Source organism: Mercenaria mercenaria, unplaced genomic scaffold (genome assembly GCF_021730395.1).
Source record: "Mercenaria mercenaria strain notata unplaced genomic scaffold, MADL_Memer_1 contig_5049, whole genome shotgun sequence".
In the NCBI taxonomy this organism is placed as follows: domain Eukaryota; kingdom Metazoa; phylum Mollusca; class Bivalvia; order Venerida; family Veneridae; genus Mercenaria; species Mercenaria mercenaria.
Window position 1 is genome coordinate 32,276 of NW_026463330.1, and position 26,429 is coordinate 58,704.

At 34.0% G+C, this 26,429-nt stretch overlaps 1 pseudogene; it reads left to right on the top strand.

Annotated features, from left to right (window-relative positions):
• The first annotated feature begins 1,146 nt into the window (after positions 1-1,146).
• On the top strand, positions 1,147-26,429 carry LOC128554457 (mucin-5AC-like; annotated as a pseudogene).

Below are 26,429 nucleotides of genomic sequence, written 5' to 3' on the forward strand. Positions count from 1 at the left end.
ACAGAAAAGTTGATATATATATTTAAAAAAATAAATAAATAAAATGGGAAATGTTTAATCTCAACAGACTGTGTAAGTCTAGATATGATATCACACCACAGATTTCCATTCATTTATTTTAGGTCATGATAACAATATTAAGTATTTAAATGCATTAGTTAAACTTTGTGGAAAACACTGTTCACATACCGAAACGCTATAGATGCTTTTTGACAATTAATCGCCAAAAGTTATAAAAACAAAATAAGCACAAACCTTTGAGGTATAATGTTTACTCTTTAACATTGTAATCATTAATGCATAGATAATTTAATGCTTATATCCCGATTTCCTGTCTGCGATAAATTCAATATCACATATGAGATCAATTATGTTGAAATCCCTCGGTCCTAATTATTTTGTCTTTAAAAGATTTTGACTTGGCTATGTCGACTTTTTAAGTCTCAATGCATATAAGGGGTGATTTTACGACACAAATTGAATTTTCGAAGGGCCATGTTCTAACGGGGTGATGAATCCATCTGAAGTTAAACACGAAAAATGATATTTTTGTAAATTCATTCCAAAGTATTCAACATTTTTAACTGATAATGAAACGCTTTTGTTTACATCTGAAACTTAATGTTTATAAGCAAGCACTTGGTTGAGGTGTTTTGATCTTTAAAAAAAGTCAACAGGAATGAAAAATTCTACATTTTTACTGATTTGATCAGCATCCTAGGTGAATGCCCTTATTACGACGAAGTTTGGGTTATTCTAAGTTTTATAGTATTATTCGATGAAGTATTCAGTTATGTGAATATCGTTTTATATTTGAAACCATCTTTACCACGGATTTCTAGCTTTCTAAGACATCAAATTCACATATTCATGTTGGGCGCATATCTTAACACCTTCGGTTTGTAGTATTATACTCAATTTATTATGCTTGATTTTGTTTCGGTTTTGATATATGTATGAAGCTTTTATTCTGTTCTGTCGTTTTTCCACATCGTATCGTCGATCGGTTAAAATTTAGTTTGGGGTGTGCGAAAAAGGAAACAAGCGCATATGGCCGTACCTGTGTTTCGTATTAATCCATAAAACAGGGTTATATAACCTTCTTATCTGAGGAATAAAACACTTTATAAACTTTATTTACTGTAACGACCTTCAAGCAAGATAACAAACCCCACCGCGACTGCAAATTTTTACAAGGTACATGACACGGTGATATAACTTTCGGAAGAAGGAAGAAAAAATGGAAATATTATTCTTTTTATTACTGTTTGTTTTTGTGAATATAGGTAAGACAATTTGTTCTTTGATTAATGTCATTTAAAAAGTATAAATTATACAAGAATTTAGTATGAGACCCAAATAGTTTGACTGAAAACATAAAAAATAAAGTATGCTATTACTATATTTATACAAGCAATCAATTTTCTAATGTCTTCAAAACGTTTCCTTTTAGGCTTTTCATTAAAAACTCTTAAGAAAGTAATTGATTTGAACAAAATTAATTACAATAAATTGTTTCTGTTAACATCAACATTACATAGATTTATTGCTAAATGCATAATTAGAACAAGTGTTCAGGTTTTTAATCTACTTATTTCAAGGTTTACCTCTGTTAAGTATGTTTTAAAACATTTAACATTGATGTGTTTAATTTTCTCATATGTTCTTCCCGATTCATAATTTAACAAAAGAACACAACAATATATAACTTACTTGAAACGCGAATAAAATAACTGTAACTCATGTTGTAAAAAAAGTTATATAATAAAATCCAATGTTTAGAATCGTGTATGTACATGTATATTGCTGATCTTGTCCACGCATTTTGTGGGACTCATCTCAATCTGAGATTGAATTGAACTGAATAAAATATAGAGGTTCAAAATAATGCAGATTAAGTAATGTTTTCAAAGAACTTATTTTTGCTATTATTGTTTATATATCACTACTAGCGAATATTATAAATATAAGTGGTTTAATTGATATACTCGTATGTATGTCTTAGAACTGTCACGTTTAGCGAATTTTGAACACAGCAAAGATTGTTTGTAACCAACAAATCACTAAATAATAAAATCTGTGAAAAGATCCTTTGGGAGGTATGAAAATAATTTTCCAATCTATGTTAACTAAACCTACACTTGACTATTTCTAAACAAATAAAAATGTTATAAAATTGTAAAATTTTATCAATGATTTATAGAGAAATTATATCTTGACATGATTTAAAACGTGGACAATGAAACGTTAAGAGGATAACAAATAAATGAAGTTAAAAGTACCTATTCAATAGCTCTTGTATACTGCATTGGTTTAGTGAATAATATGTACCCTAGCCACAGGTAAAAAACGGATTGTATCGAAACTTTCAGGTTTTTAATCATTCTAAGGATTGCCGACACTTAGTTATCGCTTCAATTTGTTTGTTGCTATTATAGGAATCAAAGCTTCAAACGCAAAATATAACTATTGTACTATTAAAATACACCAACAACATTATCTGTACACTATTGGCATTATAATCAAAGACAACAAAATTACAAAGGTAAAGCCTCGCCAAATTAAAAAGTTGTTCATCGAATTTGCCGCTCGTATATTTTCAGAAACACAACATATTTTTTGTTATTGGCTTGTGCTTGTCCCATTGAAAAATTTCAAGCCAAAGTTTGTTGGTGGGGCTACTTTTTACGGACGTAAAAGTGTACAAATGTTTACAATTCTAGTTCCAGATTGTTCAAAAAAGGACTTTAATCAAAATAAATACATTTTGTCTAAAATGTATCAGGACACTTATGTTTAGTTGCATTAAAGTTATTTCTCCTTATGCAGTAACGCCATTTTCTTCGAATGTTTGCCATGTTGATTTGCTACAGAAATCGGACTTATTTCATTGAAAACTAGATGAAACATTATTTTTGTACGGGTAAATACATATTGATGCATTCACTTTTCTGTTTTCTTGTCAAAGTGCTCAGATTTTTATACGAAAGGTGGTAGAGTAAGAAATTTACATTATGAGTTGTGTTCAGACCAATTTAGATCTTTAAATTTTCCAATCCTCGAGTAGAGTAATGTTAATGCACGTTAATCTCCATGTCAGACCTTAATTGTGACTTTGTTTTAACAACTTTAATCCATTTAGAAAGTTTAAAGTTAAAAAAGAGCTGTCTGTAGGACAGCTAGTCAAAATAATTCGACGGTAGATTGTTTTATATTTGTGACGGGCAATCTAAACGTCAAAACTTTGAAGGACCAAAATGATGGCGGATAAATCACAGTTCACGGTGATGTAAAGTTATTGGTTTTATCGCTTACGCATATTGGCGTACTGGACGCTTTACATGATATAGGTTTAAATGCCGATTATTTCACGAATTGGCCATAAATGCAAATAAAGCTTACATGTAACGATATGGGATTCAATTCCTCATTGATTTATGTAAACATTATCAAATGACATAAAAATTACGAATTTTCTGATGATTTAAACCTATGTATGTACTGTACACGATTAACGTTTACCGTGTAGACAGCGATGAAAATTTCATCGGAAGTTGCTTCAACTATTTTGGCCTTTCGAGTGTTTGACGCGAGTAGGGATATTTCCAAAATAAAGAAAAGTATCTCAATATTTCCAAGGATCGCGTCAAATTAGTTCGACTAGTCAGACAGCATGCTCGACTTTTCCAAGTGCTTGACTCTGAATTAGAGCTTTGCCAGTAAAAGCGGCATAATAATAAATAGCTTTGAAAGAAACAGAGATATTGGATGTTGTATAAAACTTTAACCAGAACATTCTAAGCTAAAAAGTGTACAACTCTGTCAAAATTCAAATCAAAGCTATGAGGATTGTTTCTCCTGGTGTAGACCGAAGTATATCATCGAGGGTTCCATTTGCAATGCCGTATGAACACATCTGCGGATGTCTCTAAATTATTTTGTATCATGTGTAAATGTTGAGTTCTTATCAACCCGGGACTAGAGGGCGTTGACGGCAGCATGCATTTCAACTACCGTATGAAAACAGGCTCAATCAAACCGAGCCTGCAAAATTTTCGTTTTTGACGTGTTGAGCGACCAGTGAAGTTTCCACTTTTTCTATTTTAATAGTAACAGAGATATTTGACTTTATCAAAAACTTCGAAAATCGGAAAAGTCGAACTAAAAATGCAACATTTTCATAGCAGTAAATATTCAAGTAATATCTTTTTCATGATTATGGTTTAAGGTTATGCATTGGTGTATATTAAATATTTTCTAACAGCATTTAAAAATGCATACAAATAAGTTATTTGATTACACTGTACCGTATGCCAATGTTTATACCTTTTTCCACGAGTTCGCTTTGTTGTGGTCTGCAGGTCAAAACGTACCCTAACCAAAATGTACCCATGTTTTCTCGATCCCTAGTGAATTATTTCTAATGTAAAAGGGCTGTACATCCTATTCTAAGGATTATACAAAATGTGTTAGTTGAGAGCCAAAACAAGTCAAATATATTTCTTTGCTCTTCGCTCGCTCCCGATTTTCCCAAAACCAAAAACAAAAACAAATATTTATATTATTTTTTCCGCTCGCCGCCTCAATTTGTTTTTCAGTAAAAAAATCCGATGAACAACTTTTCAATTTGGTGTGGCCTTACCTTAATAATCCTTAAAATAATGTAACATAGTGCTGAATTTAAGCAAAATAGTTACGGTATAGAACGGATTCATGTTTGCCACTTAAAACAGCATTATAGTTATTTAAATTAAACAACAGTCTACCTAGCGGAATTTTGAATTGAAGCTATTTACAGCAACTACTCCCGCCAAAAGGTATCCGACTGGCTTTAGTTTTACTGTCAACATTTTCTTTAGCTTTAACTGTGTCGCGCATTTTGGAACAAATTTCACTCCCAAGAAGAACAATTTATAGAGATAGTATCTAAAATTATAAATTATCAAAAATAGTTAAAAACAACTAACGTTAAGTGCTTAAATACAATATTTAACACAAACTTTAATACTGAGTGCTTCATTTGATCATTTTTAGCACATTTTGATTTTCTAGTTTTTACGTTTTTCTGAAACTTCATATTTCATTTCATTTTCGCAGGCCTTGCAATCCTTATCAAGTTATTTGTACCATGTCTTACAAGATACATAAAAACAATAAAATAGGCTCTTCAGTATTCAATTTGAAAACTTGCTTTTAGATTAAATGGCATATCACCAAGTTTTTAACCATGTAGGTAATTCGTTGTTCCTTTTACATTTTGTAATATATGTGCATAGATAAATGCAAGAAAGAATTATTACTTGTGTTCATGATTAATCACAAGTACTTTATCTAGAATAAATAAAACAAATGTGATCGATACATAAAATGTAAGCGCTTGTAGTTTTCCCCAGTCATTTTATTACAATGCAAATTCAGGTTTTAGGTAGACGGTACCAGGATTTTCATATCACAATAGGTCAAAGGTATACTCTGTGTTTTTATAACACTGATCAAATCCTAGTTCTTCGGACATGTGTCTGTTCGGTGTTTGTAACTGAAGCTATAGTAAAATGAAATAGTAGATTGTTAGAATGTAGTGCAGGTCGACCTCTAGATCTCACAGGTTTTGCAAATTCGTAGAAGAATCAATCTCTTCACACAATAAAACAGAGCCCCTGACAGACAGCATAGATCTAGCACAATGTTGTAAAGTAGGAAAGTTGTTAGTTCGAACCAAAAGGAGGGAACACTCGAAGTTGCAATTTCATAAAAGAGAGCATGTTATCAGTCGATTGTTACCAACCTTTTAAGATAGAGAAGTAGTAATTCATTTGTAGTTTTTATTTCAATTTGAACTTTTGCTTTTTATGGGGTTTTTTTAAATCTTTTTAGTTTTGAATTTAGCGCCTTGACGATTTTAAGTATCAAAGGGGTATGTAGGATTTTCAAAATTTTGAACGCTAGGGTAACATGTAAAATAACTTGCTTTTAAAATTTATTACATTGATGTACTACTTTAAACACAGATCTCATTCTCATGAAAACCATGAACACATTGTTGTGAATTTTATGAACCAACCAGTATGTACAACAATTAATATTACTACTACGACTTCTAAAATATTTTTGTCTTACAGACAATGTTACGAAATGTTTTAGCGCTTGTTGACAGTTTGTAATAAATGTACGAGGATTGTTCAAATATGAATGCATCTAGAACGTTATCTCGCTCAATAATGCGAAAATCAGGAGGAAATTAAGATTATTGGGTAGATAAACATATTAGCTTTACATTGATAACACACCTATTAAAATCCGTTCACTTTAGCTGTGTCTATCACTCGCTAAACATTGCCTTCTCGTGTACACTAATACAAAAATGGTTGGAAGGTCAGCGTACGCCGTTGAAATACGGTCCTATATTAAGAATCGTTGTATTCTTGGCATAGGGTGTAAAGACATTTTTGATGAAATATGTTCTGTTTATGGGCATAATGAAATGTCTTTTTCGACAGTTATTCGATTGTTTAAGAAATTCAAATTTCTTTAAACCTTTGGCCTCTAAGTGTGACCTTGACCTTAGACCTAGGGACCTGGTTCTTGCGCAAGGCACTCCGCCTTGTGGTGGTGAACATTTGTGCCAAATTATATCCAAATCCCTCCATGCATCAAGAAGATATGCTCCGGACAAAGTCATTCTTGAATTTGATCTTTGACCTCCAAGTGTGACCTTGACCTTAGACCTAGGGATCTAATCTTGCGCATTACACTCCGTCTTATGAAGATGAACAACTGTGCCAAGGTTCATCAAAATCCCTCCATGCATGTAGAAGATATGCTCCGGACAAAGTCTGTGGACGCCAATCCGCCGGCCAGGGGCGTTCCCATAATACGTCCCGTTTTTCAAACGGGCGTTTAAAAATGACTTTCTCAAAATATATGAAGCAAAATGGACAACTCTTGTACTGACCGTTTTTCAATGACTTCAGAATTTCCCCGATTATAGTCTATATCAAAAGTGTCCACAGCTAAATAAATTCAATAGAGTATAGTGTAAGTTTAGTCTTCTTTCAAAACTTTGAAGGAGCCTAAACTAAACTTCCTTTTGTCTTTTTAATAAAGTCAAATTCCAAGACTAGCCAAGAGTCTAAAACGCTTGAAAAAAAATCTGAATGAAAGAGACTGACATGCTCTTTATTATAAGCTTACCAAAACCATACCAAAAATTTACCTGAAAGAAGTTATTAAAGATTTTATAATGTAAACAAACCCCTACACCATTTTACCATCAATATTTTCCATTCATGAATGCACGCAATTCAGGTGATAATTGTTGATATAATTGTAAATGAGAGGCCCCAACAAAAACCTTTCTTCAAGTTTTGTAAACAGTTTAAGTTGTAAATTATTGTTGATATCTGAAGTTACCCGCTTATTTTGTTTACAACAACAATAAATAAAACACCTTATAGTTTGTTTTAGGTAGTTGACCTGTAACGAAAATCATCAAATAAAGTAATTTCCATATGCTTTTCAGCATTAATTTGTTATTCAAGGAAAGCAATGCTCGTGATAGTTCTATCCAGAGAATGCTGTATTGCTTAACATACATTACATAGAGTCATTACCTATCAGCTACCTTAAAATGTTGTAATTACATCCACTACCTTAAAACATTGTAATTATATTTGATGACAATGAATTTTTGTGTTACATTATTTGAAGCAAAGTACTCCGATCCTGAACAGTGAGAGAAATTCTTCAAAATGACTTAAGCATACAAAACACCTTCAAAATGATTCATTGAAGTGATAAATATACGCAATCTAGCTACTTTGTTACACAAACGTTATACCAATTTACATGTAACTTGTTTGTTATTTCTCATTGTTGGATATATAACTTTTACATTTTAATATATAGATTTTGTGTAAACCAATGTATCACTATTGAGGAAAATAAGTAACTTTGGCTTGAGGATTAAAACTAAATAACGTTTCTTAATGTCGTAAATTTTCTTCAAAGGAATTTATGCATTATTTTACATATTCTTCATGCACTACTAAATTTTCTATCAGGGCCTCACTACAAAACACAAAAAAAAGCTGTCAGTGTAAGCCATGAGAAAAGTGTGCATATTGTATATTGAATACAAAGGTATTTAAACAAATGTAGGTCATATTTTGTCTGCCTGATCAGTGGCTGGAAAAAAGGACCTATTTGACTTTTCTTTCACTTTTAACCGGTGTTTTATGTTGGCTTCAGTTTATTGGTCAATTCAGAGTTGCTCCCCTTAGATTTTCTTTGGTAGGTACCATCTCTACTTTCTGGTCGAAAATTTGTGCAGCGCAAACACCTCGGTTCTGCAATATTCCAGTGTCTTCATAGTATACCTAGAAAAGACTATGAAAATGCCTTCAAGGATTGGATAAGAAGACTGAAACTTTACATATCTGTTGGAGGTGAATACTTCGACGGGACCAAATAAAATGTTCATTGAAATCTATCAAGGATACATTTTTTATGTGCTTAGATGCATTTATATTTGAACAGTCTTCGTAGAAGTGCGTCACTGTGTGTTTTAGATCACCTGTCACATAGTGACAAGGTGAGCTTTTGTGATCACCCTTCGTCCGTCGTCCGTCGTCAGTCCGTCCGTGCGTGCGTCAACAATTTCTTGTCTGCACAATAGTGGCTTCATTTATGATTTTATTTCAACCAAACTTGCAAACAACTTGTATCACCATAAGATCTTGGTTCCTTTCTTAAACTGGCGAGATTCCTTTATGGGTTCCAGAGTTATGGCCCCTGAAAGGGCCAGAATTAGCTATTTTGACCTTGTCTGCACAATAGCAGCTTTATTTATGATTCGATTTTAACCAAACTTACACACAACTTGTATCACCACAAGATCTTGGTTTCTTTCTTGAACTGGCCAGATTTCTTCATGGGTTCAAGAGTTATGGCCGCTTTTGCAGCCATATAGAGACTTCATTTATGGTTTTATTTGATACAAACTTCCAAAATAACTTCAACAACAATAGTTCTTGGATTCTATGACAGATCAGATCAAAGCGTAGGTTCAGAGTTATTTTATATCTGATTACCTCCCCTGATTGTAATCAAAATGGATTTATTTCAGTAAGTTCTTATAGGACTTATTTGAAATTTCATTATTGTCATTAGTTGGACTGAGCCAATCAGGACAGATTACTATGGACTGATATTATGTCAAATTACCTCCCTTTATTTCAAATGAAAATGGGTATATCTCCGTAACTAATGAAGATACTGATCTGAAATTTCATTTATGTCAACAGATTTATTTGGCAGATCCTTCTTTTGTTCACTTACAATAGATTTTTTTTTTTTAATTACTTTCCTTTTACGTTACTATAAATAGCTTATATTTAGTAACTTATTTATTATTAGCCGTAGGGAAAACCGAGACCACTTTTCTGTGGTACAACATGGATGGTACCTCCAATTTTTAGGTGTATTTTGACATATCACCTGTTATAATTGCACTTGAGGACAAGAAGGTCCTCAGAAAACCTTGTAAGATTTTTTTTCTTTTTGGTTAAATTTCTTCCCTTTGTTGTTACGGTCCTTTGGAGTTAGATATTTTTTCTGAGGACCTTCTTGTCCTCAAGTGCAATTATAACAGGTGAGCGATATAGGGCCATTATGGCCCTCTTGTTTGTTGAAATATTCTTTACACTATAATGTCATACGATATATACCCATTTGCAACTACTGTATCAGGGTTTAACTTATTAGTCCCCCACTGGTTGAAAACCAGTTTCGGGGACCATAGGAATGCGCTTTTCAGTCATTCTGTCATTCCGTCATTCCGTCCGTCCTTCCGTCCGTCCGTCCGCAATTTCATGTCCGGTCCATAACTCTCGCATCCATGAAGGGATTTTAATATAACTTCGCACAAATGTTCCCGATGATGAGACGACTTGTCATGCGCAAGACCCGGGCCCCGAGCTTAAAAGTCAAGGTCACAATTGGAGGTCAAATGTCTACAGGGCTTTTTTCCTGTCCGGTCTATAACTCTGTCATCCATGAAGGGATTTTAATATTACTTGGTACAAATGTATTTCATAATAAGACGATGTGTCTTGTGCAACTTTCAGACCCCTAGCTAAAAGGTCAAGGTCACACTTAGCAGTCAAATGTTAACATGGCATGAACAGGGTCTGTTTCGTGTCCGGTCCATAACTCGGTCATTCATTAAGGGATTTTAATATCACTTGGCACAAATGTTCTCCATGATGAGACAACATGTCATGGGCAAGACCCAGGCCCCTAGCTCAAAGGTCAATGTCACAGTTGGAGGTCAAAGGTCAACAGGGCCTTTTTCCTGTTTGGTCCATAACTCTCCCATACATGAAGGGATTTTAATACTGTAGGCGTACATTTATTAGCGCGGCAAAGGCAATTTTTGGTGAAATATCTAATTGATGCGTGGACGTGATTTAGCGCTGTCGCGAGACCGCTAATTTCTAATTCTAGCGCTGTCCAAGATGAGGCTCTCGGAGATTTACGGAGATTCACGAAGATTTTCGGAAATAAACTTAACCGTCGGCAATTTTTAATAATGTGTTTCTGCTGTAATTATACGTCATACTGATTATGAAATCAACTTTTTTCACTGTTAGCGGGCTAAAGAAAGTACGATTTATTTGAAATTATTTACTGTAAGTGTTATACCGTAAATCTCTCGAAAATGCGATAATTGGTCAGTAGGTTACTAGTTACTGATGATTGGTTAAAGTCTAATAAAATTCAGTTTTCATTTGTCATTCCAATCGTAATGTTGCGAAAGTAGCTGTTAAGTGGAAATGAAAATGCTGCTGACTGTTCCTCCAGTACCAGCAGCAGTGACAATGACGATTGTATAGAAAGTTTTGGACTTGCCAGTCCCTCTCGTGCTCAATGCACACATTTTAATCATTGAATCCCCTTTGTCCTACATGCATTGTGTCTTAATAAAAACGTTCACACCTTTCCGTAAACGAGCGACTGCAACAACGGACATGCCCGAAGGTGATACGGAAATCGATAACAACTTCATCAAATGAGAAGAAACACAAACTACAAGCTTAAATATTTTATTTTGCATGATCATATATTTAAAATAATAATATGAGCAATAAACAGGAATATCATACAAACCTTGAAATATTAGCAAGCAGTGTAACTAGTGCAAACTCTCAAGAGTATTTATTTGCAAAAGTTCGAAGAAAACATCATCAAATGAAAATGTACATGAAAATGCTTGGACAAATTAATGCGCGGACATGAATTAGCGCACGTGCGATAGCGCTAAAAGCGCTGCTATTAGTACACCGCTAAAATAAGTAAGCCTACAGTATTACTTGGCACAAATGTACCTCAAAATAAGACAATGTGTCATGTACAACTTTCAGACCCCTATCTCAAAAGTCAAGGTCACACTTAGCAGTCAAATGTTAACATTGCATGAACAGGGTCTGTTTCGTGTCCGGTACATAACTCTGTCATTCACTAAAGGATTTTAATATCACTTGGCACAAATGTTCCCTATGATCGGACGACTGGTCATGCGCAAAACTCGGACTCCTGGTTTAAAGCTCAATGTCACATTTTGGGGTCAAATGTCAAAAGGTTTTTTTTACTTTCCTTAACTCTGCCATCCATGAAGGGATTTTAATATCACTTGGCACAAATGTTCACCATGATGAGACAACACGTCATGTGCAAATCCCAGACCCCTAGCTCAAAAGTCAAGGACACAATTGGAGGTCAAATTTCAATAAGTTTTTTTCCTGTCCGGTCCATAACTTTGTCATCCATCAAGGGATTATAATATTACTTGGCATAAATGTTTCCCAATGATCAGACGGCGTGTCATGCGCAACACTCAGAACACTTACTTAAAGGTCAAGGTCACACATGGAGATCAAAGGTCACACTTGGAGATCAAAGGTCAATAGGATTTCTTTTCCTGTCCGGCACAAATATTCCCCTGGATGAGACAACATATCATGCGAAAAACCCGGACCCTAGGTCTAAGGTCAAGGTCACACATAGAGGCTAATTGTCAAATACAAAAATCACTTTGTTCATAGCATTTCTTCTTCATGCATGGAGGGATTTTAATGTAACTTAGCAAAATGTTCTCCACTATGAGACCGATTGTCAAGCGCAAGAACCAGGTCCCTAGGTCTAAGGTCTAGAGGTCAAAGGTTAGATTTAAAAATGACTTTGTCCAGACATTTCTTCTTCATGCATGGAGAGATTGTGATGTAACTTGGCACAAATGCTCACCGCCATGAGACCCCCTTGTGTTAAGAATTACATCCCTTTGTTTTACTATAAATATATTATATTATTACTTTTCAGCTCATCTGAGCCAAAGACCCAGAGAGAGCTTTTGTGATCGCTCACCGTCCGGCGTCCGTCCGTCCGTCCGTCGTCCGTTCGTCTGTCCGTCGTTCGTCCGTCCACATTTTCCTTTAAATCACCTCCTAAACCACCTAGCTAATTTTAATGAAACTTCACAGGGATGATCCTTGGGTGGTCTTCTTTAAAAATTGTTCAAAGAATTGAATTCCGTACAGAACTCAGGTTGCCATAGCAACCGAATCGAAAAACTTTAAAAATCTTCTTGTCCGAAATCACAAGGCCAAGGGCTTTGATATTTGGTATGTAGCATCATCTAGTGGGTCTCTACCAAGTTTGTTCAAATTATCCCCCTAGGGTCAAATATGGCCCCACCCCGGGGGTCACATGTTTTATATAAACTTATATAGGGAAAATCTTCTTGTCCAAAACCATAAGACCTAGGGCTTTGATATTTAGTATATAGCATCATCTAATGGGCCTCTACAAAAATTATTAAAATTATCCCCGTAGGATATAATATGGCCCTGCCCGGGGGTCACATTTTTTCTATAAACTTATATAGAGAAAAACTTTGAAAATCTTCTTGTCAAAAACAAAAGGTCCTAGGGCTTTGATATTTGGTATGCAGCATCATATAGTAGGCCTCTACCTAGAGTGTTCAAGTGATCCCCCTAGGATGAAATATGGCCCCGCCCAGGGGTTCACGTGGTTTATATAGACTTGTATAGGAAAAAATCTTTTGTCTAAAATCACAAGACCTAGGCTTTTGATATTTGGTTTGTAGCATTGCCTTGTGGTCCTCTACCAAGATTGTCCAAATTATTCCCCTGTGGTGAAAAGAGGCCCTGCCCTGGGGTCCCAAGTTTTACACAGACTTATAATATGGGAAAAATATTAAAAATATTCTTGTCTGAAAGTTCAAGGCCTATACCTTTGATATTTGTTGGTGTCATTGCCTAGTTGATCTCTAACAAGATTGTTCGAATTATGCCCCTGGGGTGAAAAGAGGCCCCGCCCCAGGGGTCACTTGATATATCAGTTATATAGGAAAAATACTTCAAATATTATCAGATCATATTTCCTAGACTGTTTAATTATATTTACCTGATGACCCCAAGTGATAAGGGGTCACCCGACTGTGACCTTGAGCTACTTACCTACTTTCTTTTTTTAAGATACAGCCTTGAAATTTGGATGACTTGTACAGTTTTGCACATCGATCTTAAAACTGACTTTCAGTGACTATGAATGTGGCCCACTGACCTACTTTCTTGTTTTTTAAGGTACAGCCTTGAAATTTGGATGACATGTACAGTTTTGCACATCGATCTTAAAACTGACTTTAAGTGACCATAAATATGACATATTGACCTACTTTCTTGTTTTTGCTTTTGCAAAGAAATTTGTTCAAGCAAGCAACTTAGCTCAGGTAAGCGATATAGGACCATCATGGCACTCTTGTTTAATACTGGCCATAGGGAAAAATCGAGACCACTTTTCTGTGGTACAACATGTATGTCACATCGAATTGTTAGATGTATTTTGACCTATCTCTACCTGGTAAAGAGATTTCTGTGGACTAATGATAGATTTTTTTATGCTCCCGAAGGTTTTCTTTTTCTTTTTCTTTTTTATTAATTTCCATTTTCTTGTTACTATAAATAACTTATATGATAACTTTTAAATAATTTGCCAAAACTAAAATCCATATGAAAACAACTGTAGGTTTTATATTTGCAAATTCTAATCAAAGTGGTTTGTTATAACATATTGTATATATAGTACATTATTATTTATACATCATTGACAGATATCAGTTCAGTATGTTATCCTGCAGTAGAAAAAATTAGGTGCCTTCCAGTAAGGGACTTTGTATTACATGGCAATTATTCATTCACTTGTTATCATTAAAATGTTTTCGACAAGCTCATCGAAACCGCATTGATAAAACTGCACATGTACTAAACATATAAAATGATGAAACTAGTAAGCCGAACTTTAAAAATAACTCAACAAGACTAAAATCATTTTCGACCAGAGTAGTATAAGAAATGGGGGTTTTGGGACAAAATTCCAGTCATTTCACTCATTTCACTCGTTCCATTCGTTCCATTTCTTCACCAAAACCCCCATTTCTTATACTACATTTATTAAAGTTAGTAGTTATATAACGTTTCTGACGTACTTTTTACCATTTTTTGAAAAAAAAAAATAAAAACAATATTTTTTAATTTTAATCTAAAAATATTTTTCAAAATATTTTTATTAAAAATAAACAGTAACAATTACCTTGATTAACAGAAATAATTTATTATTACCTGCTCATTCTCTCCTTGGTTATTAGGTTTTAATATTTTATACAACAAATCATACAGTGGTACCTTATTTTTATTAAATTTATATATAATATAAGTGAGTTTACAAAATAAAATATATTGTTTGAAAGAAAGAAAATTCACCGACAATTTAAATCCTCAATATATCACAACGAAAAATGGAAGACTGATGATAAAAGCAAAATGTAAATCTTGTGGAAAAATGAAATCAAAGTTTGTTAAAAGCACAGGGGGTAAATTCGATATTCATAAAGCAATGTTACCACTTTTACCAAAGAAGGGAATTACACTTCCAGGATATAACTATTGTGGACCGGGAAATCCCCTAGATAACGATCAACCCATAAATGAATTGGATGCAGTATGTATGACCCTAGATTACTGTTATGATTCAGGAATAAGTAAAAACAAATGCGATAAACAAATGTTATCTAATTTAAAGAATACTAAATCAAAATCTGTCTGAGAAAAGATAGCCAAACATTTAATTGTAAAGCCTGCAATTAATATGAAATATAAACTTGGTCTCGGACAAAAACGAAAGTCAAAAAACGGGAAAAGGGGGTAGAGTATTTACTCAAAAAGACCCCCGAAATAACATGGAGCAACGAATTAGCAGAAGAATTACATAAACCAATTAAACGAAAATTTAGGAAACGAAGAGTGATTGTCCGTGACATTGATGATACTTGGTCAGCTGATGTAGTTGATATGCAAGCTTTTTCAAAATATAATAAAGGAGTAAAGTACTTGTTAACCGTTATTGACATATTCAGCAAATATGCTTGGGTTATTCCTTTAAAGAATAAAACCGGAGAATCTATTACAGAAGCATTTAAAAAAAATAATTTTAGAAGATAGAACAACTACAAATTTATGGGTAGATGAAGGAAAAGAATTTTATAATAAAAAGTTTGAATCATTTTTAAATAAAAATAAGATTAACATGTATCATACATTTAATGAAGGAAAAGCTGTAGTAATCGAAAGAATTAATAGAAGTTTAAAAAGAATAATGTGGAAATATTTTACAGCAAATAATACTTACACTTATTTAGATAATTTGCAGGATATGGTTAATAAATATAACAAAAGAAAACATTCTAGTATAAAAATGACACCGACTGAAGCCAGTAAAAACTTAAATAAAGGTACTGTTTACTTTAATTTATACGGTAATTTAAAGATACCAAAGAGTAAACCAAAATTTAAAATTGGTGATCGAGTTCGCTTAAGCAAACTTAAACGACATTTTGAAAAAGGATATACACCAAACTGGACAGAGGAGATATTTATAATTTATGGAATTAATAATACAAATCCCAATAATGAAATAATTCAAGGTTCATTTTACGAGCAAGAATTTTTACCTACTAAATAAGAGGTTTTTAGAATAGAAAAAGTTATTAGACGAGACTATAAGATAAAACAAGCTTTAGTAAAATGGAAAGGTTATAGTGAAAAATTTAATAGTTGGGTATCATTTAGTGAATTGGAAGAAATTGGAAGAAATTTAATATTTAAATATTATATAAATGAGTAATAAAAATTTAATTTCTACTGAAATAGAAACAATAGATCAATTAATTATTCACTTGACTAAACTTGCTGCTGCTTAAAGAAAAAGTTATAAATTTTGTAGAAGAGTAAATACAGGATTACAAATTACAACAGGTATTTTTGGTTGTTCGACTGCATTAGCACTTGTTCCAGCTATTCCTATATCTGTAGCAGTTGCTGGCGCTGTTCCAGCAGTAATTACAATATTTACTAATAGACTAAAAGTCGGAGACAAAAAAAGCTGTTTTAAAATTACATCATCAAAAAATAAAACAACTAATAACAAAAGCACGAATCGGGAAAGTAAGTGAAGAAGCTTCAAAAAAAATTATTCAGGATATTTTTACAATACTAAGAAAAAAACTATTCAATGCCTTTTGAAACGTATATGAAGGAATTTAAACTTAATGGATATAGAATAAAAGAAAAAGTATATAAATAATTGCGATTTTCATGTTTTTTTCTAAAGTATTTTATATAAAAAAAATCTATCATTGAAGGGTAAATCATCAGAAAGACGTTTCTAATATTTTTAAGAATATAATCCTATTTTAATAAATTCAGAACAATTATGAATGGCAAAATGTTGTGGACCTGATTTAATTCATATATAATCTATTGAACTTGCTTCAGACTTCCAAATTCATTTCCTTTTCAATTAGCGACTTTAATAGTCATAAAAACTGTTATTTCTGCTAAACATTTGATGTGTTTCTTCTGAACGATTTATTTACTAACAGCAATGTTTTTACAAAACAATATTACGACAACGGTGTTATAAATGACCCCGAGTGGGCGTTATAATCTTTTACTAACTGATCATATTATAAAACCATACGGAAGAAACCCAATTAACGCTTTTTTATGTTAAAACCAACCCTGAAATATGTCTTAAAAGACTTCAAAAAAGAACCAGAACGGAAGAAAACAAAGTTAGTTTAGATTATTTAGAGATATTACATAAATAACATAAAGAATGGTTAGATGGAATGGTTAAAAACAACATAAAAATATTAACAATTGATAATAATTTAGATAAAATAACCTCAAAAACCTATTCAAAAGATATAGATAATATAAAACAATTTCTCAAAACAATATAATTTCTTAAAGTGTGTTTTAAAAAAAATTTCTATAAATAAATTATATAAACCAAATGTTTATTCGAAGGTTCGGTATTACGTCTGTTCCATTTGACAATAGCAGCTGTGGATATTACCAATTGGAGCATAACTCCTTCGGTCTGTAATAACTGTCCGGCTTACCTTACCTCATCCCTGTCTCTATTTCGTTTCGAAGAGACATGGAAAATGGGGTTAAAGGTGACCCCGCTGTGAACTGAAAAATGGGACGACTTAAGAGGAACGTGTGTTTTTAAAGATTTTTTTTAAGTGTTTTATATAATGGTTAATAGAAAAGATGACAGAATGATTATGCCAAAATTATCCAGTACTTTAGGAGAAATAATGAATGAAGATGAAAAACCATATAAAAAAGTACTTAAAAGAAGAAATGCTATTAAATCAAAACTTGATCAAATAGTTAGTGATGAATATAAAAGACACGAGTCGTGATTGATAAATTACAAACTGTTATAGATCCTTATCTTCATAAAAAGAGTATAGATTTACTCGAATGGAACTGTGGTTGTTTATTACCTGAGAAAGAAAATGCCGGAAGTTTATGTGATTGCCCCAGACCAAATAATTATCGAAACAACCCCAAAACAGTTATTGCAACTGAATTAGATACCAATAATGAAAAAACATATAAAAACACTTACAAAGCATCCAAAGAACTTGGTATTAATGCTGGGTTAATAAAAATGTGTTGTGAAGGGACAAACCGAGTATAATGCGGAATATCAAAAATTGATGGAAAAAGATATAAGTTTAATTATTCTTAAATTGTAAATTTTTAAGAAAAGAAACTTCTTAACATCTTGTCATTTTGACGTCTATCCGGTTCCTTCACCTCAGTTGGATTTGAAATATTACGAGAGAGAAGCAAGGCGATTTTTTAAAAGAAATCTACTTCAAATTTAAAATTTATCAAAATGTATGCTCCTCGGAATTTAAATGTGTGCTTGTTAGGGGAGGGGAATGGTTGCAGATGCCTCCGCACCCTAGCCCAATGAAGTCGCTTTTGGTCACAGTACTAGATAGCACTTATCCTTCCTACGTTTAAAATGTTTTTGTCTTGTATGTTAGCATGCTTTTATGTAGTCATCATGCCTAGGTTAGAAAAGGTCATTTATTTAATACAGTGTAATTTAAAGCGTATTTAAATCCACATGTTTTGTGCTTATACAGGTTTAACGAAAGGCCGAGTGGTTCAGGCCGCTGACTTCAAACACTTGCCCATCACCGATGTGAGTTCGAGCTTCACTCGGGGCGTTGAAATCTTCATGTGAGGCTGTCATCCAACTGGTTAACTGAAGGCCGGTGGTTCTACCCAGGTACCTGTGCGTGAGGAAATAATGAACGGAGGGGCATCTGGGGTCTTCCTCCACCATCAAGGCTGGAAAGTCACCATATGACCTATAATTGTGTCGGTCCGACGTTAAACCCAACAAAACAAAACAAAAATTAGATCTTTCCATATTCAGGTCTTGCAAATTCTACTAGATTTTTTCTTGCATATATGTGTTTTTCTTGCATGCCTGAGAGCTTTTTCCAAAGTCGTTGCCTCTGCAATAAAGCTCGTCTTGACCACCGAGGTGTAAAGTGACTCACTGCTGTAATTAATAAATGAATGCGTAAACTCATACGCTGCTACATACGAATAAATAAGTGCTTAAGGATGTACGAGCGAATTTTTTCTAACGTTAAGAATTTTTTCATACCCTGTGAGCTTGAAGAACATTAGTTTCTAAGACAAACAAGAGCAGAAAAAACACAGGTCACCGAACTCGTTTAAATTTTATAGGGTATTTTCTTCACCCACTGTTTACGCATTTCTGAAATTTTGTAAAATTGAAGAAATGTTGGTACTTTATAAAACATATAATATCCTATTTAATCTTATAGGGATTTCAGGTCTTTCAGTTTAATATGAATATATGGTGATGTCAGTTATATATAAGCACAAATGTCACTAAAAAATCTCTTTAATTTTTACATGTTGACATAATTACCCCACCCACTTCATTTTCAGTGGAAAAAACGTATTTAGATCTAAAAAAAAAAATTCTGACGTTACGATTTTCAAAATATTTTGCAGCATTAATGACACACAAAAATGCTTCAAAATGGAAAGAAAAAAAGTTGGGGTCACCGTGCATCTAAGAGATTTATTAAGAAAAAACTGTTAAAAAATGGTGAATTTTGATATTTTTTGTTCTTTTTGTTTTAATTTATATTTTCTAGATAATATAAAGTGTTATCTTGAAAACTTTTATTTTGTTTATAGCTTAACATTATATGTATCAGTCAGAAAAATATCAAAACCAAACCTGATCTACTTTAATAGATATTTGAAATTACCTACCCCTACCCCATTGTAAATCTTACGTAAATTTTAGGCAAATGCCAGCCAAAAATAAGGGTGAAAAAATTTTTTTTCGCAAAAAGCATAATATATTTGGTTAAATGGAACATTATTAGCCATATTTTAATTATTTAGCATAAATTTTTGGCAAAACTTTTGTTAGAAAGCAATATTCGAAGAAACATTTTTCAAAATGGCGGATATCCTGAAAAAAAACGCTCGTACATCCTTAAAAGAACTTTATTTATTTTATTTCATCTATTGAGTGAAGAATATGGCATGCAAGAAAAAGAATCTATCCTATCACTAGTTGAAGGTGCGGATGGAGCCTCGTTGCCGTCGAGACAGTTGCTCTGGAGCCAGATATTTCCATCCACAACTCCAACCAGTGAAAGATAGTTACACTCTAAGTTTATCTGGGTACAATAAATGCAAAATATTTATAGGTTCGTCATCATCCTCAACAACATCAGCTTCACCTAGAACGCAAACGTCAACCTCGCCTACAAGAACTTCGCCATTTTCGACAGTTTCAAGCCTTTCGTCTACATATTCCGATACGTCATCTTCTTCGGATGCACCTAATTCATACACATATGAATCGTCATCTACATATTCGCTATCGTCTGCTAGTTCTAAATCTGAGTCAACTACAGTACCCTATTTTTCAGTAAATACTTCAGCTGTGTCAACACCATCATATACAGTAAATACAACCTCAGGCGTGTCGACACCATCATATACAATAAATACAACTTCAGCTGTGTCCACACCATCATATACAGTAAATTTGACTTCAGCTGTGTCAACATCATCATATACAGTAAATACAACTTCAGTTGTATCAACACCATCATACACAGAAAATACTTCAGCATCGTCGAATGATACTCCGACAAGTTTACCTTCATCAAGTTTTTCTCAAACAACGAGCAATTTGTCGTCGTCATCGACTACATTTTCATTTTATTCTTCTACTTCTGTATCACCCATTTCAGCCTTTAATGAAACGACAAAATCTCCAACAAATTCAACGGAAACATCTTTATCAACAAGTAATTCAACGGATGCATCTGTATCGTCGTCACTACCACCGACAAACTCTTCAGGATCATCACGACCATCGTCAACATTTGTACCATCAACAACGACAAAATCTCCAACAAATTCAACGAGAACATCTTTATCAGCAAGTAATACAACGGATGCATCTGTATCGTCGTCACTACCACCGACAAACTCTTAAGGATCATCACGACCATCGACAACATTTGTACCATCAACAACGACAAAATCTCCAACAAATTCAACGAGAACATCTTTATCAGCAAGTAATTTAACGGATGCATCTGTATTGTCAACAACTACATCGACAGCAGAGTCATGGACAGCAGTTACATTCTCAACACAATCATCGAACACGTCTACATCATTAACACAAACACAGACAACATTTATATCAACAGCAGAGCCATGGACAACATCTACATCTTCAGGCCAATCATCAACAACATCTGCATCATCAACACAACCATCGACAACATCTAAAGCATCAACACAAACATCGACCATAAATGTATCAACAGCAGAACCACCGACAACATCTACAACTTCAACGCAAGCAACGACAACATCTGCATCATCAACGCAATCAAAAACAACGTCTACATCATCAATACAAACATCGACAACATCTATAGTACCACCAGAACTATCAACAACATCTACATTATCGACACAACCAGTGACATCATCTGCATCATTCACACAATCAACGACATCATCTACATCACCAACACAACCGTCGACAGCATCTACAGTGACAACAGATCTATCAACAACATCATCAACACAACCGTCGACAGCATCTACAATGACAACAGAACTACCACTAACATCGCCAACACAACCGTCGCCAGCATCTACAGTGACAACAGAACTATCAACAACATCATCAACACAACCGTCGACAGCATCTACAGTGACAACAGAACTATCAACAACATCTACATCGTCGACACAACCAACGACACAATCTGCATCATCAACACAAACAACGACAACATATACATCATCAACACAACCGTCGACAGCATCTACAGTGATAACAGAACTATCAACAACATCTACATCGTCGACACAACCAACGACACAATCTGCATCATCAACACAAACAACGACAACATATACATCATCAACACAACCGTCAACAACATCTACATCTTCGACACAGCCACCGGCAACATTGACAGCAGTGTCATCAGCTGCATCAACCACACCTATACCTGGTATTATCTTTGCTATTACCTTTTCATGTTAAGTTATGGTCATTGTAATTTGTTTGAATGCTAATTTGTGGGTGTAATTATCTTTTTTATGTTTAGTTATAGTCGTTTTAACTTTTTACTTACTCAGCTATAGTTTTGTTTCATTATGCGTGACTGTATCTTTCGAGACGATTACCTGTCAATCTTTTACGAGTGATTTCAGTAAAGATATAATCGAGATTTAATCTGTGCACACTTGTTTTTTTAATTTGATTAATAAACTTTTGGTATAAATTGTTTGAGTGGATACATTTTAATAGAGAATGAAATTGATGTTTTGGCGCGCTCGAACTTGCACGTGATTATAGAAAATATGAATGTGTATTTAGGAATTGTTACGGTCGCTTACTCATAGCTTGTAAGTTTAAAACCAATCTCTGAAAACTACGTCAGTTTGGATTTTCATCAAAAAAATCTTTCCTCTTTAATTTCTTAGTCGTAAGATTGGGCTCGTCCGACGCAAATGCTTTAATCACTGAGCTAAAGAGTCTACTCCCTGACGCATCGGTCAGAAATTAGTTTTAAACTTTAAAGCTATCGTTAGGCGACCATAACAGAATTAGTTTAATATGTAAAACGGAGTTGGTTCTTTTTAGAACCAATCAATTAAATATGATTCAAAGTTAATGCCTCGACTGTAAATAATTGCTGTTGCTCTTAAAGCAGCGAAATACTAATATAATATTTTACATGTGCATACGTTTAAAAAATCGGGAATGAATAGAATGAAAATCATTAGAAGTTTGAAGTAAGAATATTCATGTAAAGTCCTCATTGGCAAGAAGGTAAAAGCTGTTAAGTATTATTTTATCATCCCATTTTTTCTATCCATGATTGTAAGCAGTGAATTGTAGCATTTTGATATCAGTTGTTCAGCACAACATTAGAACATGCAAGAAGTAAAAGCAATAACCGTTTTGTCTAATGATTCATGGTTTGTTATTATAAAAAGTACGGGAAACTGATATTTTGATCATCATTTATTTACTATTTCAAATTTAAAGACTGTGGAGATCCGCCGCCACTAGAACTCGGCTGGAGAGAATTCTATGGAACGACTGCCGGATCCATCGCCGAGTATTTTTGTCGTCCAGGATATAATATCACTGGTATTGGAACAGTTACTTGTCAGACAAACGGCACGTGGGAAGTACTAGACTTTAAATGCCTTCCGATTGGTAAGCATGACAGAAGTAGGGTTTCTGTACTTCGATCATCTTGGCCATTTATGACATTCTTGTGTCAAATTGCCGTAAAATCCAACATTTTCCTTATACACTGAACAAACTATGAAGTCTTTTGAAAGAAACTGCTTTTTTTTCAATCCGTTGGCAGTATAGCTCGCCTATATTTCAACCAGTATTCAAAGAAAATTGTAATTTATTCATTTTAATTTAGATTGTGGGTGGCTGAATTTGTCAACCAATGGCAGCCTCACATATATTCCAACAAATACAACCCATTTTGGAAGTGTTGCAGTATTTCAATGCAGACCTGGATTTCTGATTTCCAATAAAGAAAAAAGTGCGACATTCCTTTGCCCAGAAAACGGATTATGGAATGGAAACTTTTCACTGGCCTGCAATCCTGTATGTAAGTACATTAATCTTCATTTAAAGTATTGGTCACGTGTCTTTTACGTTGCTACTTTATATAAAAAATGATATGGCTTATCAGATACATGTTGTCTGTTAAAACATGAAATATGTTAATTACTTATTCAAGAAAACTGATTGCAGTTCAAGATTCTATACCGCCTCGGTAGCCTTGTTGAAGGACACCAGCTTTAAGTGCAGGAGATCGTGGGTTCGCTCCCAAGCCGTTTCATACCAAAGACCTGGAAATGGTACATGTACCTTCCTCGATTGGTGCTCAGCATTAAGAGGATACTACTAGTACTAGTCAGCCCGGTGTCAGAATAATTTGACTTGGTAGGGTATCATGTCAAGTGGATACGGCTTGATATTGCAGTGAGGCAGTACCTTCAAATTAGGCATTGTACTTACTGCTAAAAGTAGACACCGTCGTTTATATGACTGTAGAAGTAAAAATATGTTAGGCGTATGACGGATCGGATGAAAGAAGAGGATATATCGTATTTTGTGTGGGTGCCAGAACGACTAAGAAATAAATAGTTTTTCCATTATGTCGTCAACATCAGAACGACAGGATTTTGTTCTTTCCGTGGCACCAGGGCCGCAGAACGAAGCTGGCAGGATTCGCTTACAATATGACGTTTGGACGTACTTGATATGAAATGGATCACTTAATCATAGTAGCATTTTATTACAGTTGTTTTAAGCCCGTTTTTGATATTGATATAAACAGATCAACAATGTTATATTCATATATTACGCCAATATCTTATGCGTTTTCAATACAGTATGTGACAATTTGACAGCTCCCGGTAATGGTATGGTGGCAGGATCAAATATTGGGGAAGGATCGGTCTTAACGTTTATATGTAAGGACGGTTATTTACTGCAAGGATATAAATCTCGTGTATGTCTCAGTTCTGGTCAATGGAGTGGCGAGACTCCAAGTTGCGAGCCAGGTAATTATTTTACCTGCATAACATTTGTATAAATTATTTAATAACATTTTTATTCATATCTTACATCCTTTTTCACGATTTTGGGAAGAAATATCTGTAGTTTTTTTTCTTTTGCAATACCAAAATGTTACTGTTATACCTTCAACCTTAGATAATGTTTTCTAGGGCCATTATTCTACTAAATATATCACAAGTTTCAATTTCAATTTGATATATTTTCTTTCATAAAATTAAAAATTATAGATTTGCACGTTTACTTTTTCCATGTTATAAATACGCAAAATTGTTTTCCCATAAGCTAGATCCAGATTCAAAACTTGACCATACACTGTTGTATAGTGCATAGGCAACGCACTATCATACTTATCGTAAATTTTAGAGTACTTTCTTCTTTGCGGAATATTCCTCTATAGCAACTTAAATCGCTAATAAGTAATTATATTAAAGCTCCAAAACAGCCAACAAAACCATGCCCACAGAGTGACGATACTCATGGTTTGACATGGAATGAAACAAAACCTGGACAAACTATCACTGTATCCTGTTCTTCCACAAATAAAAGTACAGGTGAGTGTTAAATTAACCATTTACCATCTGCCATAATTAACTTGTTCAATCATATTCGGCTGAAGAATATTAAAAGCAAAGGGTTTCAAGATTTATTGGCAGAGATATCATAATTGGCGTGATCTTAAACAAGAGCTCCGCCAAGCGGGGCACTATACGCCCGAAGGGTTATATCAGAGACTGGGAGCGAAATTTAAAGAACTTGACTGTTGAAGCCCAAAGGACAGAAACAACAAAGGGAAGAAATTCCAATAAAAAAAATTCAAAGTAAAAAAATTTCAAAGTCCACATAAAAATCCTTAGCAGGTACAGATATGTCAAAATACACCTAAACATTGTAGGTAACATCCATGTTTTACCACAGGTTTTAGTTTTTCCCTACGGCCAATAATAAAAAAGTTACAAAATAGGCTATTCATAGTAATATAAAAGGGAAGTAATTAAAAAAACTTATCGTAAGTGAACAAAAAAGGGATCTGCCAAATAAAAACAAGAACACCGCAATGCAGAGCAATATACACACGAAACAAAGTCATATGACGTTTGACCCCTAAGAGTGACCTTGACCTTGAAGCAAGCCTTCCGAAACATGCGCTCTCCACGTCGTCTTCATGTGGTGTACATTTGTGCCAAGTTTCTTTGAAATCCTTTAAGCAGTTCAAGAGTTACAGAGCGGGCATGAAACAAAGTCATATGACCTTTGACCCCCAAGTGTGACCTTGACCTTGAAGCAAGCCATTCGAAACATGCGCTCTGCACATTGTCTTGATGTGGTGAACATTTATGTCAAGTTTCTTCGAAATCCCTCAAGGGGTTCAAGGGTTACAGAGCGGACACGAAATTGCTAACGGACGGACGGACAGACGGACACCGGGGGTATAACATAATACTTTCCTTCGGGCGTATAAAATGGTGACTCTGTCTTCCTTTATGACTTACAAAGTTTATTCTACTGTAGATATTGCTAATAGAGACATGAAAATGGTACAAGCATCTTGCTAAAGAGGAAAGAATACAGGTAACACAGTACCTTTGTAAATAAAACGATATCTTACTCTAGACAAATGTTATTTTAATAATGGGAATATAATCGCATGAACACATCTGAAACTTACAGGCCTATCTGGAGAAATAACAAGAAGCTGCACAGCTGATGGAATGTGGTTACTTCCCCATTACAACTGTGTACGAAAAGAAATAGAGAAGATTAAGGAAACG